The sequence below is a fragment of the Hemicordylus capensis genome, chromosome 3, assembly GCF_027244095.1.
Source record: "Hemicordylus capensis ecotype Gifberg chromosome 3, rHemCap1.1.pri, whole genome shotgun sequence".
Lineage (NCBI taxonomy): Eukaryota > Metazoa > Chordata > Lepidosauria > Squamata > Cordylidae > Hemicordylus > Hemicordylus capensis.
The window spans coordinates 355,863,076-355,879,590 of NC_069659.1; the positions used below are offsets into that span (position 1 = coordinate 355,863,076).

The 16,515-nt window shown below is 50.2% G+C and overlaps 1 protein-coding gene across 4 annotated transcripts in view; it reads left to right on the forward strand.

Moving 5' to 3' along the window:
* Positions 1 to 16,515, forward strand: part of LPP (LIM domain containing preferred translocation partner in lipoma) — a 375,151-nt gene that overhangs the window by 87,397 nt on the left and 271,239 nt on the right. The window lies entirely within an intron of this gene.

Consider the following 16,515-nt stretch of genomic DNA (forward strand, 5'->3'; position numbering starts at 1 on the left):
TTCTTGCGTATAGAAAACTAGCCCATTGGGGGAAGGCAGTCCTAGAACCCTTCTCCCAATGCTTTTAAGGCGCTTGCTTGCCAAAGGGCCAGCCCTTCAGAGCTGCCCCTCCCTGGATCTCTTTGCTCTGTGCCTGTACATCGTCCTGCTCTTTGTGCCGGTAAATAGCGTGTGCTGCAGGCTGCAATCGGGAGCTGAAATTTCAGAAGAAGGGCTGACCTTCCACATTTTGCTGATCAATTCCTTCGGTTACATGCAGTGAACCTTGGGAGGAGGAAATGGCTTCTAGTTTCAAGAAAGCAGAGGAGCTATTTTTGGGTGCAATTAACTGTTTCTCTCTGCATCTGGTGTGGGGGGGGGCGAGGAGAGAGGAAGATTCCTCGGAAGCAAAGGGAGGGCCTAAGATGTCTCCCCACCACCCCATTTCTCCCCCTCGGGTCTTGGGCAGCTGGGGTTCAAAGTCAGTCTCTCTGCATGTATTTGTTTTTACTCCCTGCTTCTCTTCAAAGAATTCAAAGCAGCTTACAGTGAAACAACCACAGTGAACGCAACAATTAGGAACAGCAATAAAATTAAGCACAGTGTAGTAGCAACAAATAATAAAAAGCAGCCCCCCCAAATTCTCTCTCTCTCTCTCTCTCTCTCTCTCTCTCTCTCTCTCTCTCTCTCTCTCTCTCTCTCAAGCACTTAGCAGCTAAAGGGACTTACTCCCGATTATAACAGCAGGGGGGAAAGATGCCACCGAACAGTACTAGCTCCTGTCTCTTTTTTAAAAAGTTGTATTTATGTCCGGCTATTCCTCCAAGGAGCCCAGAGGTGTGTATGTGGTTATGTTCACCCTCACAACAACCCTGTGAGGTAGGTTTTAGGCGGAGAGAGAAGTGATTGTCTTAGAGTCACCCAGTGAGTTTCACGGCTGAACAGAGATTTGGACTCCGGCCTCCCCAGTCCTCGTCCAGCACTCTATATCACTCCACCGCGGTGGCTGTTTTGCCGGCAATGATTATCCTAGATGATGGGAAATAAAACCGCTTGGGCCTAGTCCAGCCGGAGTTAAGTGCTTTTGAGTCTCGTCGTTTGGAAGTCCTGAGCTGGCGTGCTGGTGGGCCAGGTTTGGCACGAGCCCAAGGAGCTGTGCCCAGCCGAGGAGCACTCGGGCTGCTCTCGGAGGTCACCAGGGCCTTCTGAAAGTGCAGGTTGTCAGCATTCCCAGGCCTGTGCTGCATCCCTGCACCTCCGCTTGTGTGGGGCTTGTCTTCTTCCATCAAGAGCTTTGTAACCAGGAAAGTGAGAATGACAGGGAATGCAGAGTTTGTTTAATGCACAGATGTTATCTAAGCCGTCTTCGTCTCAAAAGCATCTCCTTTTTGGCTGTGCCTGCATCCGCTTGGATGTTTTGAGCTGTTCAAGCTGCTCCCTTGGTCAGATGGAGACATCTGTTGTGTATGTTTGTGAAGAGACTTAAGCCGTTGAGATGTTTATGCCGAGGAAAGTGGTTACTGGAGGGGATGAAAAAGGACCGGGCTTTATAAAATCGTAAATGGTGTGCAGAGAATGAATGGAGAGGGGGTTTTGACTCCCATGATGCACTTCTCAAAGCACTAGATGCATCCATGTGCTGGCGGTGGGGTTCTGGATGGAGAAGAGTCAGTGTCTCCACCCTCAAGGTATAACCAACCTATGGCATTCATTGCCACAGGGAGGTAACATTAATAACCTTAAAAAAAGAAGAAGAAAGGATTAGGTCAATGCATGAAAGTCTGTTAACTATGACAGGGGAGAGTGGAACCTCCATGATCAGAGGCAGTCTACCCTTAGTTACCTAGTGCAAGGGGCAAGCGAGAGAGCATCATACACTCCGGGAAGCCTTCCTAGGAAATGTTATTAGTAAAGCTGTCACCTGATTAAAGGGATCTCAGTCCATTAATCCTATGAGTTTTAATAGAAGAATTGATTGCATAATCCGGCACATGGATAAAAGCACCCTTTTTCTCTTGGTTTTTAGATATTGGCTCTGTATGCTGTAGCAGGCAGCATCTTAGAACAGGGGATGCCAGCCTTGAGTCTCCAGATATAATTGGACTACAAAGAATGGCCTTCGGTCCTGGTGGCTGGGGATGATGGGAGTTGTAGTCCAACAACATCTGGGGGCCCACACTCCCCCAGGCCCAGGGGTGCGTGCCTCTTTTTTTTTTTTAAAAAAATTTTAAATATGGTGCCACTTACTACCTGCAGGGCTTAGTGCGTGTTAAATCTGCTGACCGGCTAATTTGGGGTTTGTCAGTCAAAATGCTTGAGCCGTTTGATAGAATAATGGAGGACGCTCCACGGCCTTCTTGGTTAGTCTGATTGGAAAGGCCTTTTGGATCCCTCGCCATGCCTTGGCCACTCTTCCGAGCAGCAGCCTTCGGGTTGGCTTGGGCATGGGGCTGCAGGCAGAGAGGGCTGGTCTGCCCTGCCTTCCTCTTGCGGTGTGTTTCCTGGGGGCACCCAGCTGGAGACCCCATGCAGGGCTCAAGGGACCTTTGGCCTGATCCCCTGGGGAGGCTTTGGAGGGCCCACCTTCCTTTGCCCCTGCTCTGGCAGCTCCTGCCTTCCCCCGGCCGCGCGGCTCGGGCCAGTTCCTAGAGGGAGTCTGTGCATTTCCAGCAAAGACAAACAAAGCTGGAAACGTGAGCCGCCCTCACTGCTGCTGCTGCTGCTGCTGCTCCAGGCCACCCGTGACCTGGCCATGCTTTGCTCAGCTCCATATACGGCCAGGAGCAAGGACTGGGGGAAGAAGAAGAGAGCACAGCCTGAATACCAGACATACACCAAATTCTTCCCGGCTCCCTTCTCTCTCCTTTCCTGTTACATAGGAAGCTGCTTTCTCCTGAGTCGGACTCTTGGTCCAAATGGCTCAGCTTTGTCTGCACTGGATGCTGGACTACAGGCCGTAGCAGTTGAGCCTGTGCAGCTCCACCTGGCGAGTGGCCAGTCTGCCAGCCGCGTGGCTCTCGGGTGGGGATGTGCGAGCCGGCTTGCATCGAGCCGGCCTGGTTGGGGAGGTCCGAGTTTGAACCGGACCACTCCCAGTTCAAAGAACCGGTTCGTGGGCCGAATCGGAGGGGGTCTAGGATTCCCCTTCACAACTAAAGGGGGATTCCCTAGACTGGGTGGGGGGGCGGGGAAAGGGGAATATTTACCTTTAGTTTTCCGCTGGTGGGGACGGCAGAGGCAGCGTCCTCTAACCCAGCCGGCCTGGCCTAACATTTGGGAGGTTGGAGGAGCCCCTGCCACCTCCTTTGATGTCGCCGCCTCTGCTGTCCTCGCCGGCAGGAAATTAAATATTCCCTCCCCCCCCCCCCCGCCTTAGCTTAGGAAATCCCCCTTTACTTGCAAAGGGGATTCCTACCCGATTATACCCCGTATATACCCCGAGCTGGCCCACAAGCCTCCTCTGCTTGCCCAGTGGCCAAACCAGTCCGGACCTGTTTTGGCTGATCCCGGATCAGGCCGGGTCGGTTCGAATCCGGTCCAGCCAGCTCACACACTCCTCTTCTTGGGCAAGGTGGGAGAGAGAGGAGCAAGCTTTGGCGCCCTCCTGGCTCCTTAGGACGAGCTGCTACTGATCACAACTCCCATCAGCCCTGACTATTGGCCCCTGTGGCTATGGATGATGGGAGTGGTAGTCCAGAAGCAGCTGGAGGGCCAACAGCTGTGCAGCCCTGGTCTACACTGTCTGGCAGCAGCTCTCCAGGTTTCCAGGCAGAGGAGTTTCTCAGCCCTACCTGGAGATGCTGCCCCGGGGATGGAGCCTGCGGGGCTGCCAGCATGCAAAGCAGGTGCTTTTCCCCACTGAGCTGCGGTCCCGTCCCTCATTAATTCAGAACATGAGCCGGGCGTCGCATACAGAGAGAATCCAATGTTCCAAGCGCCATGTCCAGGGAACACTTCGGCTCGCGCACATGAGAGATAATATTGTCCTTTTCTTGCCCCCATCTTTAAACATTGTTCCTATGTCTGCAGGCCAGATTGTCCCCAAATGTGCGGTCGTTTCCTGGCAAGCCACTGGGACGTACCGTCTTCGGGGAGGAGGAACCTCCCTCCCCCTTTGCCTCCTTGAGAGTCTCACAGGCTCTGCATCCGAGCTCCTCTTTCCTCTCGCTTGGATTACTCCATTCCCCGACTTCCTCTTCTTGGCAGCCAGCTGCAGTGGGGAGCTGATCTGCAGGTGACTTTGCACGAGACCCCAAGTGAGGCTGAGGTCTTTCCCCCTCCCCCAGTTGTTAAAAAATCGTTGCTGGTTGGGGAGGGGCCGCCTCCACCCTCATAGTTTGAACGAGAGAGAGAGATTTGCTCTTTTAGATCAAATAGACTGGCAGCAGTCCTAAAACTGAGGCGAAATGTCGATAACATGCAGAGGGGTGTGCAGAGAAGCCGGGCAAGCGAGCTGTCCATCTACCACGCGTCCTCCTCAAAGTTTTCGGTTTCTTTATCACCCTGTGTGTGTTTAGCATATGGAACTCAGCAACTCAGTATCGCACGTGGTGGTGATGTCCCTATCCCTGGATGTCTTTAGAAGGGAAGGCCTACAGAGCGTAGGTCTACGAAATGGCTATTAATCGCAAGGTTGAAGTGGAACCTCCATGTACAGAGGCGGTATACCGCTTGGGTCCCAGATGCTGAAGATCGGGGACACTTTCCAGCCTTGCCTTTGAGTTCCCAGAGACATACGACTGGCTAGTTGGGAAAGTGCTGCTTGATCTGTGTGGCTCCTGAGGGCAGAACGGATGGGCTGAAATGGCATGGAAGCCGATTCAGGAGCGCTGTTAGGGGGGATTTCCTAACTGAACAGCCTGGCTTGTTCAGTGGTGGGGTCTCCTTCGCTGGAGGTTTCTGAGGCAGAGGCTGGGTGGCTGTCGGTCAGGGACACTGCCAAGAGATGCACAGATTGGGCAGTATATACATGCAATAAATAATAATAATTCACTTTATTCGTTAGCCGCCCCATAACAAATTCTTCTCACAACAGACAAAGCACTGGCGTAATATGCTCAAAGTGTCTAGTCCCCGTTAATCATCTTGCAGCCCTATTTTGTACCAGCTGCAGTTTCCGGGCCGTTTTCAAAGGCAGCCCCACGTACAATGCATTGCAGTAATCGAAGCGAGAGGTTACCAGAGCATGAGTAACTGTGGCCAGGCTCTCTCTGTCCAGGTAAGGTCGCAGTTGGTGTATCAGCCAAAGCTGATAAAAGGTGCTCCGAGCCACAGAGGCCACTTGAGCCTCTAGTGAGAGTGCTGGATTGATGAGCACCCCCAGACTGCGAACCTGGTCCTTCAGGGAGAGTGCAATCCCATCTAGAACAGGTGGAGCATCCTTCACCTGGGCAGAGGAACCACCGACCAGAAGTACTTCTGTCGTGTCTGGATTGAGTCTCAGCTTATTCACCGTCATCCAGTCCATCACTGCATCCAAGCACTGATTCAGGATAGTCACCGCTTCACCGGCATCTGATGAAAAAGAGAGATACAACTGAGTGTCATCTGCATATGGATGACACCTCAAGCCAAATCTCCTGATGACCTCTCCCAGCGGTTTCATGTAGATGGTGAACAGCATAGGGGGGAGAATGGAACCCTGTGGAACCCCAAAGCACAACTGCCAAGGGGCTGAGCAGTAGACCCTCAGCACCACCTCTGGGGAACGGGCCTCGAGGTAGGAGCGGAACCACCTCCAAGCAGTGCCTCCCACACCCAACTTGGCCTATCCAAAAGGATGCCCTGGCCAATGGTCTCGGAAGCCGCGGAGAGTCATCCAAGAGAATTAACGGTTGTGCTCCCCCTGTCTCTCTCTCTTTGCATAGATCATCCCACACAGAGACCAAAGCAGTTTCTGTTCCAAAGCTGGGCCTGAAGCCTGAGTGAAATGGATCTAGATAGTCCATTTAAATAGCCTGTAGCAGCGTCCGGCAGCAAACAGGGGTTGGACTAGAAGACCTCTAAGGTGCCTTCAAATTATCGAATTCTATGTCCCTGTGTTGTCTGTGCACATCAGGCCTCACCCCCCTGCATGGAACTGCTTGGAGCAAACTAGCAAGAGCCAGAATTCAGGAAATATACTGGGGACTTCCCCCCTCTCCACCTGTCTTCTCTCTCTCAAAGGAAAGACAGGGATACGTGTGTTTGCTTGCCTGCAGCCAGCAAGCTGTGGGAGCAGGAAGGGGCATTTTCTGCCCTGACTCCTGTCTTCTGTTGCAAGCACAGGTAGGACTGAGCAAAGCCCAAGTCCCTCAACGGAGCCCGGAGGAGCAGCTGAGGGAGACCAAGATAAAGCCCTGACTGGTTCGAAATTGATGGAGGAAGAAGCAAGCCTCTCCTTGCCGCCTCATCCCACTTGCAGCGACAGTAGGTGGTGAAATTGTGAGAGGAAATTAATCACGGAGCCAAACTTTATAGCCCCTCTCTTTTACCGGAACTGTGGAAGGTAATTAGCAGGTTTGACGATCTCCTGGGTTCAAGATGAGATTAGGTGTGTGACGTAAATGGCTTTTTTGCGTGTGTCCTTCTGGGGGGTGAATTTGAAGGAACAGGTTGCGGTGAGAATCAACAGCGCTGAGTCCGATTTAGCCTTGCAGGGAGGGGAGAAATGCATTTATCCGACTTGCTTGTAGCAGCCCCAAATTGAATTCCAGCTCCCCTTGCCTTTGCCTCGTGAAACCTTTTCTTCTTATGAATCATGCCTTTAATTGAATATGGTGAACTCTGGGACTCTACCTAGCAAGAGAAGAAAGAACTTTTCAATCGCAGAAGGCCTGGGCTAGAACTAGGTTCTTGTAGCAGGCAGGCCTTGTGCACGCCAGCAGGAGGTCTCGTACAAGGGGAAGAGCGGTAGTGTTTAGAGTGTTTTCTTTGTGGTGTTTGTGGCCATTTAGCTTTTGAATGGGGACAGCATTGCATGGGCTGCATGCATTTTGGAAAGCAGTTTTTGGCTCTTTGGGGAAGCTTCAAGCAAGAGGCTTCGGGAAAACCTGGAAGGGGTGATGGCATCCAAAGGCCGAGAGAGCTCAGTGCTCTTTGTCCTCTGTCTGAGATGCTATGCCTGCTTTTGTTGTGAGTTTTATGTGTCGGACACAAATGCACAGTGTAGTGGGGAGAGAGGGGCAGGCCGTCCCATGCTCTGGTTCCGGGCAGCTGTGGAATTCATTTGATTCCCAGAAGAGATGTTGTCCTTGGGTGCCAGAGGACTAAAGTCAACCCAGGAGAGAGCGAGCGAGCGAGCGAGCGAGAGCACACACACCGGTCTTGTGGTAGCGGGCATGAATTGTCCGCTTTGCTAAGCACAGTCTGCCTTGGTTTGCATTTGGAGGCTACATATGAGCACTGGAAGATATCTGCTCTCCTGAGGGGATGGGGCCAGAGCTCATTGGCAGAGCCTTCTCTTGGCATGCGGAATGGCCCCAGGTCCGATCCCTGGCAGCATCTCCAGGTAGGGCCAGGAGAAACCTCCGCCTATAACCTTGGAGAGCCGCTGCCAGTCAGTGTAGGCAGTACTGAGCTAGATGGGCCAGAGGTCTGACTCTGCATATAAGGCAAGCTTCTTGTGTTCCTAAAGGGGGCAAGATGGCTCTGGTAGGGAGTTGGGGCCTGGATACCAGCTCTGTGCCACTCTGTCCCTTGAGAGTTGCCCTGACTCCCAGGGTAGTCTAAAGCAGAGATGGCCAACCTGAGGCTGTTGCTGAACTGCCATCACCCCTACTGGACCTGTCCACTGGAGCTCAGGTTAGCCACCCTGTTCAAGGGTGAAGAGACAGCCTCAGTCTCTTACCCCTGCTAACTGGGCAAAGAGGCACCTTTTTGCACGTGGTGATTCTCTTTATTATTGAGCAGGGGGAGAGTAACTGGCCCTCTCCACCCCCAGCACAGTACTTCCAGTGGCTGTTGCTGGTGTCTGCCTTATGTTTCTTTTTTAGATGGTGAGCCCTTTGGGGACAGGGAGCTATCCTATTTGTTTGTTTGTTTATATCTATGTTTGGGAACTTTTGTTGAAAAGCGGTATATAAATGGTTGTTGTTGTTGTTGGTCTAGTAGAAGGGGTTTGTAACACACATTCTCTGCCCTGGAAACAAAGCAAATGTGAGTTCAGAATGTGCTATATCTGTCTTCACTCAAAGATGCTAGCCCTCTTCTGATACTGTGTTCTCTCTGCATCCAAATGTCTGTACACATTTTCGTGTTCATGTGGGCATGCCTGTTACTTGCATTCATTTAAAAAGTGAACCTGAACACAGGCCCTGGAATGCAGGAGACAGATAAGAAGTGTATGGCGGTCCCTGTGTGCTTAGTCCAGTGGAAGGCTTGGAAAAACACACCCACACACCCCTGTACCTGTGTGCGCTGTACACAGATTGTATGAGCGTTGAACATAATATGTGAAAAGAGCTACGAGGAGCCCCATTCCAGGCCAGAGGATACATCTGGAGTTCCTTGGAGGTGATGGGTCAGTTCACACACGACTTGGGCCTAACGCAATTCAGGGGTGGCCTTCTCTCTTTCATACCATCATGCCCAATCAAGTTTGTTTTAATGTTTTGATTTTTGCCTTGATTTGTTTTATAATGTTGCAAACTGCCCAGAGACATAGGTTTGGGGCAGTATACAAATACAATAAAATAAGACCAACCAAGAAGGTCTTCCTGTCTGGGTCCAAGCAAAGCAGTGCAGCTGTTTCCTAGGACCCCTGTTCTGGAGCAGAGAACTACAGGCAAACCTAAGTGCTTCTATTGATGGGTTTCAGCTGTAGCCGCTTGGTTCTGTCCACGTTGGTATTGCTGAACTTGGCATTTCCAAAGTTCGTTTGCATGGTCCCTGAGCTTTGCAGTTTTCGCATTCTGTCCCTTCATCCCAAGTTCCAGACCAGAACGAATGCTCTCTCACCTTGGCGCTTTCCCGTCTAGCCACTCAACAGCAGCAAAATGCCTCTGTTCAGGCAAGTCGCATTCGAAACCTAAACAGCAGGGGGAGCTGTCTCGCGGAAACGAACACCCCCAAAACCCAGCAACTTCCTTACGCCGGATATATGACATCCTAGCTCTATATCGCAGTGATTAAATTCGAAACAAGGCATTGGCAATGTGGACAGTACCCTGCTGTCTGTGTAGGGATTGCGGTGTCACAACGCAGGAAGTCTGGAAGCACGCTTCTGAGATCCTACCTGACCCCGTTTCAGGGTCTAATCTGGGAAGCGCCCTTGAGTAGACAAAATGGGAAGATGAGTTTGTTGTCCTGGGAGGGCATAAGCCTCTGTGGGAGGAAAGGACAGAGCTGTTTATGGGGAGGGGCCGTAACTCAGTGGGAAAACACCCTGTTTTGCATGCAGAAGGTCCTGTGTTCAGTCCTTGGAATCTCCAGTTGAAATCTCATCATGGAGAACTGTTGCCAGCCAGAGTCGATGGTATTGGGCTGGATAGATGGATGGTCTGACTCGGTACATGGCAGCTTCATTTGTTTGCTTCAGGATGCCGTTGCTTCTGGGGCAGCTGAAAGCCACAAAGTTGGAGGAGAGAAAGTATAACAAGAGTTACTGATGGAAAATATAAAGTAAGCTAGAGAGAGTTAATAGTCACCTTGAGTTAACTGAAATGAAGACATAGAAAAAAAATTAGGACATATTGATTTTCTATATATTCCCTGTTAAACACTATGCTTAAAATGCCATCTCCATAAATACGAATAAGGTTCTTTGATTCCAGTTTTCAGGTAAGATTAGCTTATCATTGAGTGCTCCATCTGTTAGGCGCTACGCTTAACGTTTCCATCCCTCCTCCAAGGGTTCTTAACATAATTGGGCTTCTTAAGAGACAATATATATATAATTTCAGTAGTCAAGAAGCAGCTTTCTTTGGCAATTTGTCATTGCTGGCTTTTACTTCAAGATGTCCCACAAGTCTTATTTATGATATTATTAAAATTAGTATTTCAAGTTTAGTTGTTGTGTGAGAGGAGGAAAGCGGGGGGGGGGGTTTGGGGGGCAGGGTGGCCGCGTCCACGCTGAAACAAGAAACCAACCCGAAAACGTTGAAGGAAGTTTTACTTTCTTCTTATTTCATTTTGAAAGAGACCATTAAAACGGAGACATTAAAAGAGATTTTTATTTTTAAAAATGAAACGCAGGCTTGTTTCAGGGCAGGAAGGAAGCCATGAAGCCAGGCTGTGGGTTTCAGGTTTGTTCTGAATGAAATGACTGCTGGTTTCGTTTCGGGTCTAATCCGCTGTGTGGGAGCTCGGGAAATATTTGCAGAACTCGCAGCCCTGGTAAACCAAAGCTCAGCCAGCCAGATCTTCAGTTTAACTAGAGACGATGCGGTCACCGGGGGAACAGGAGTCTTGAAACAGCCTCTGCTGGAGTAGAGTTCTAATGCTTTCTCGGGCTTCTCGAAGCGGAGGCTGACTTATTTTCCGAATGACATTGGAGGCACCCATCTTCACTCTTGATGACCATCTCGACAAGTTGATTTTTGCAGTGCTGTCAGGGGAGCCACAGCAGGAGGAGAGAGGGCAGCCACACACCTCTTGCCTGTGGGCTCCCCAGCGGCATCTGGTGGGCCACTGTGGGAAACACCATGCTGGACTAGATGGGCTTCTTTGGGCCTGATCCAGAAGGGCCGTTCTTATGGGAGGGCTGTCAGTGGGCCCTCAGAGGACCCTCCTCGCCCCGCCCCACCCCCTGTGGGGTTTCTGAGTGAATTGGTGATCAGGGTGTGCCTCCCACTGGGGAAGAGTCCAGGAGACGGACGCAGAGGTGCAGGTGGGCCGTCTCCTCGGAGGTGGGTTCTCTGGGCTCAGCGGGCCCCACTTATTTTTCTTTCTTGCAGCAGACTGGCGGGTCTCTTGTGAGCTCCTTGCGTTCTCCAGCAGGCGCTGTGGGAATGACTGGTGGAGCAGGTGGCAGGCCCGAGGAGGGCACGGCTGCTTTGGGGCTCCCGTGCATTCTCTTCTTTGCCGGCCAGTCCAGGGAATAGGGCCTCTGCTGGGCAGGCTGGCTGGCTGGCCCGCAGTAAATAAGTGGCACTTCTATGGGTCTTTCCCCCTTTTGAGATGCCTGCTAGGCAGTGGCTCTGCTCTGCCAGCAAAGCACCCCACAGCCGGTTGCTAATGTGGATCCAGCTGGGAAGTCATATAAATTGCACCTAGAAGCACCAGCCTGGAGGGGGTCTCGGTGGACTAGTGAGTCCCTCTCCTGCCCCAATCAGGACCCCCCAGGTCTGAATGTGCTCTGAACACGTGGAGGAGCTGCCTCCTACCGACTCAGACCGTGGACCCATCTATTTCTTTATAGACTTATTTTTCAGTGTCTAGGCCAGGGGCTTCCAACCTGGGCCACTCAGATGTTGCTGGAATACTGCTCCCATCATCTTTAGCCATCATGGCTGGGAATGATGGGAGTTGTAGTCCAACAGCATCTGGGAAGCCAAGGCTGGGAACCTCTGGGGCAGGCCAACTTTTGCCGTAAAGTATTGTTTTATGTTGTGAGCTACCAGAAGACCATTTGTTACGGGGAGGCCAACAAATAACGTTGTTGTTGTTGTTGTTGTTGTCGTCGTCGTAGTTCTGAGATGGCTCTGGGGCTCAAGAGGTCTTCATCTCCTTTAAAAGGAGTGCCAGTGGTGCTGGGAGGAGAGCTGACCTTGTGGTAGCAAGCATGAATTGTCCCCTTGACTTAGCAGGGGCTGCCCTGGTTTGCATTTGAATGGGAGACTATATGTGTGGGCACTGCAAGATGTTCCCCTTAGGGGATGATGAAGCCACTCTGGGAAGAGCACCTGAATGCTTGCATGCAGAAGGTTCCAATTGCTCAATCACCACAGTGCCACAGGCTCCTCCCCACTATCTGCATATGGAATCCCCACTGCTGAATCAGGTAGTTCTGCTCGTGAAGCTGCCACGCATGGGATTAGCCACGGGTACACCTTAGAGAATTATATAGATAGCTAGATATCGTGGCACTGTTGCAAGCACAGTTGCACAATTGCAGTGCCCCCCTCTCTGGCTTTAATGATCATGTTTGCATAGGATCCTGCAGCACTTTGATGCAAGAGTGTAGTTCTGCAGATCCTTACTTTTAGCACCACTGAGCTAACTTATTGTGTTAAGCACCAATTTGCTCGCTTCCCCAGTGGTCTGGATGTCACCCACTGACCTTAAAGTCAGGATGCACTGAAGACAGATGTGTGTTGCCCGGGTCAAAATTCACTGATCATAATGAAACGGGATGTGTAAATGCTCTGTGGGGATTGGGGAAGCAGGGAGCCTCTTGAAGCGAACAAGGTGAATCTGGGCCTGTGTTGCATCCGTGTGGGAATCCTGCTCCTTGAGTTAGCATGGAAACGGTAAAGCAGTCAGTACCTGCCAGCCCTCTTGGTTCCTCTATTATTCAGAGTCCTGCCTTTCAGGCTTTTCTGGAGATTTGTGGCATTCCTTGCTCTTAAAAATTTAACGTACAGAAAACTGCCTGGTATGTTTCATTAAGCATTCAGATCTGTCGGGAGGATCTGAAAAGGTCTGCCACTGGCAGGGCGTTTTGCTGGGAGGCCTGTACACAGCTGAGGTCTTGCATCCAGCTCCATTTGAGTCAGTGGCATCGCCACATGCCATGCTTTTCGCTGAACTGTTTGAGAATGTAAAAACCACCCTGGTGGGTCAGGCCAAAGGCCCGTCTAGTCCAGCATCCTGCTCTTCCCACAGTGGCCCACCAGTGGCCTCTGCAAAACCCACAAGCAGGAGACGATGAAGGCATGCTCCTCTCCTGCCATCGTTTGCCTGCAACTAGTAGGGAGACAGATAAACTGCCCCGGAACAGGGAGGTTCACTCCTTGGTTGAGCCTCCTCAGTGATTGCCCCAGGCTGTGGGACTTGCTTTCAGCTGGGACCTGCCTGGCTCCCAGTCTTCATAGGAGAGGACTGAAGACTGCCCTTTTAATTTAGGCTTTCAGCCAGTGACTGGCCCCTCTGCTCTCTTTTAGACTGTAGCTGTATCTGTTTAATTGAGCATGTTTTTATTGGTGTTCCATGATTGTTTTAAACTTGGTGTTCACTATCTTAGGACGAAGGACGGTATAAAAATATAAATAATAAACAAGGAAGCCAGCAAAGAACAACTCCAGATCAGCGCCCCGCCCTCCCATCCCCACACAAAGGCTAGCTTTGGGGACATTTCCACTGTGTGGCTGAGACGGCAAAGGCTTTCTTTTTTCTTCTTTTTCCAAACTAAGCTTCACTTTGAAAACATCCAAAGAATCTAGGACAGCCTTTAATACTAGAAAGAAAACAAATTCCAGTGTGAGTCAAGCTCCATTTTCAGGAATTCTTATGCCAGAACAGGGAGACTTTGAGCTTGGCTTCTCTTTGCTCTCCCAGGGTGTCAGAGGGAGTTCGGCTGATTCCCACATTATTGTTCAAAACCCCGTTTCCCCGGTGCCTGCTTCTGCCTTGCTTTTGTTCTCAGACGGGGCCTAAACCTCCCTCCTCTTCCTCACTACTCAGGAGGCTGCTCATTGCTTGCTCTGCCTGGCTGAGCCGGATGGTGACTGAGGTTTTACAACTGCACCCTTTGCAGTGGTTTTGGGGGTAGCTCACCACCACCCCACCCTCCCTCCCACCCACAAAATGCTGCACTCTGGGTGGAAAACGAAAAGGGATACCGATGTAAAAAGGGGGGCTTAGGAACATAGGAACTGTGTCAGACCTTTGCTCTATCTAGCTCAGTTCTGTCTGCACCGACTGGCAGCAGCTTTCCATGGTTCCAGGCAGGTGTCTCTCCCAGGCCTCCCTGGAGGTGCTGCCAGGGATGGAACCTGGGACCTTGTACATGCACGCAGATGCTGTTCCTCTGAGCTATGGCCCTCTTGCATGCAATCTTACAGCTCTCACATATAGTCACCAGGACACTGTTATCCCTGGATATACACTCTATAGAAAGGACAGGGAGGGGCGCCTTGGAGGTGGAGTAGCACTGTATGTTAAAGAAGGCATAGAATCCAACAAGGTAGAAAACCTAGGTGGACTGGAGTCCTCCACAGAAACCCTGTGGGTGACAATACAAGGCCTGAAAGGAAATGTGCCGGACATGCTATCGCCCTCCGGATCAAAATGCTGACAGTGACTGGGAGTTGCAGAGGGAAATCAGGGAGGCATAAAAGAGAGAGAGAGCTGTAATCATGGGTGACTTCAGTTACCCACACACAGACTGAGTAAATTCACAGTGAGGTCATGACAAAGAGGTCAGATTTCTAGATACTCTAAATGACTGTGCCCTAGAACAGTTGGTCTTGGAACCAACCAGAGAGAAGACATCCTTGGACTTAATCTTGAGTGGCTCCCAAGACCTGGTGTGAGATGTCAGTGTTGTGGAATCTTTAGGGAACAGTGACCAGAGTGCAATCAAATTTAGCATATATGTGGGGAGGGAACAGCAAGGAAGTCTAACACAGACGCTTTGAATTTCAGAAGAAACTTCTCTAAAATGACGAGTTTGGTGAAAAGAAGAGAAAATCAGGAGAGTCACTTTGCTCCAGAACGCATTCATCATATTTAAAACCACAATAATAGAATCCCAATTAAATTGTATACCCCAAAGGAGCAAAGGTAGGACCAAGTCTGGGAAGGTGCCAGCCTGACTGACAAGTAAAGTCAAGGAAGCTATAAAAGGGAAGAAGACTTCCTTCAGAAATTGGAAGCCCAGCCCAAACAAAGGGAACAGAAAGCAACACAAACTCTGGCAAAAGAAATGCAAGGAAACAGTAAGTGAGGCGAAGAGGGAGTTTGAGGAACATTTAGCTTATCAAAAACACCTTTAAATACATCGGAAGCAGGAAACCTGCCAGGGAGGCAGGTGGTCTGTTAGATGATGAGGGAGTGAAAGGGATTATTGAGGAGGATAAGGAGACTGCAGAGAATGTAAACAAGTTCTTTGCACTGGTCTTCACAGCAGAGCATACTGAGCATATACCTGTGTCTGAACTGAGCTTTTCAGGGACTGAGGCTGAGTCAGATAGAGGTGACATTCTAAACTGCCTGGAAAAATGGAAAAATGGACAAATTGCCAGGGCCAAATGGCATCCATCCGAGAGTCCTTAAAGAACGCAAATGTGAAATTGCCAACCTCCTTGCAAAAATATATAACTTATCCCTACAATCAGGCTCTGTACTAGATGACTGGAAAGTAACCAATGTAGCAATGTTTTTCAAAAGGGCATCCAGAGGGGATGTGGGAAATTACAGGCTGGCTAGCTTAATGTCTGTTCCAGGCAAATTGATGGAAAACATTCTAAAAATTAAAATGGTTAATCGTATAGAAGAACAGGCCCTGCTGAAGGAGAACCAGCATGGCTTCTGCAAATCCTGCCTCACCAACCTTTTGGAGTTCTTTGAGAGAGTCAACAGGTGTGTGGATCAAGGTGATCCAGTTGACATAGTATACCTGGACTTCCAAAAAGCTTTCAATAAAGATCCTCATCAGAGACTCCTGAGGAAACTTAGCAGTCATGGGATAAGGGGACAAGTACATGTGTGGATTGCTAACTGGTTGAAAGACAAGAAACTGGTTTGGATTGCTAACTGGTTGAAAGACAGAGCCATGTGATTTTCTTTTGTAGAATACAGGAGGGGTTTACCATTGCCTCCTCCTGCACAGTGTGGGATGATACCTTTCAGCACCTTCCTATATTGCTGCTGCCCAATCTAGGTATTTCCCATATACGTAATGTTAAAAGTAGCTACTAGTGGTAGTGGTTACCCATCCATTATGTTCTTATGAGGTTTGGAATCAACTGGGCAGTGGTTGTTTCTTTCTCCCTAGGGCAGAGTTAGAGCCTCTTAACCTTCCCTGATTTTCCAAATACTGATCACTGCCCCTCTTCTGCCATTGGAATATTTGTGAACGTTCCGTGACATCACAGCAACTTCACACTTGGGGCACCAGGCAGTCAAGGAGCAGCAGCCAGCATTAGCTTATTCTACATATTGGATTCAGAAGTGTATAAACTGTGCTCTGCAAAAGCATGTAGGGAGAAGAGCTGATTAGCACATGAGTGGAAAAATCTGGGCCACCATTTATTTTTAAAGGGAAAATAAATGTAGAGGTGCCTTTTCTGATCCTTTTAATGTCCCTGTTTTAGCTTCAGGCCCGCCCTGGATAAACACTTTTTTGAAGAGCCATTATCTAGTCCCAAGAAGGGGGGTGGGGGAGAAGGAAGGAAGGTAGTCATGGAGCAGATGCTGGGATGACTCAGCTGGAAATTTATGATTCTGGCCTATTTCTGTACCCTTTTTAACAGACGGCCGTTTTTGTCTCTTAATATTAGGTCATTGCCATGTAATATGCAGCTCTGGGCTGCACAGATCAGGGACACCTTTTCTTCCTCTGAAAAGACTTCCCTTGGCGGGGCAGGGGGGCAGGCACCCTCTGCATGGGCCCCGGTTGTCAGCCTCACTTCAGAGGGGGCCAAGGTGGAGACCCTGGCCGGGCATTAAGTGGTG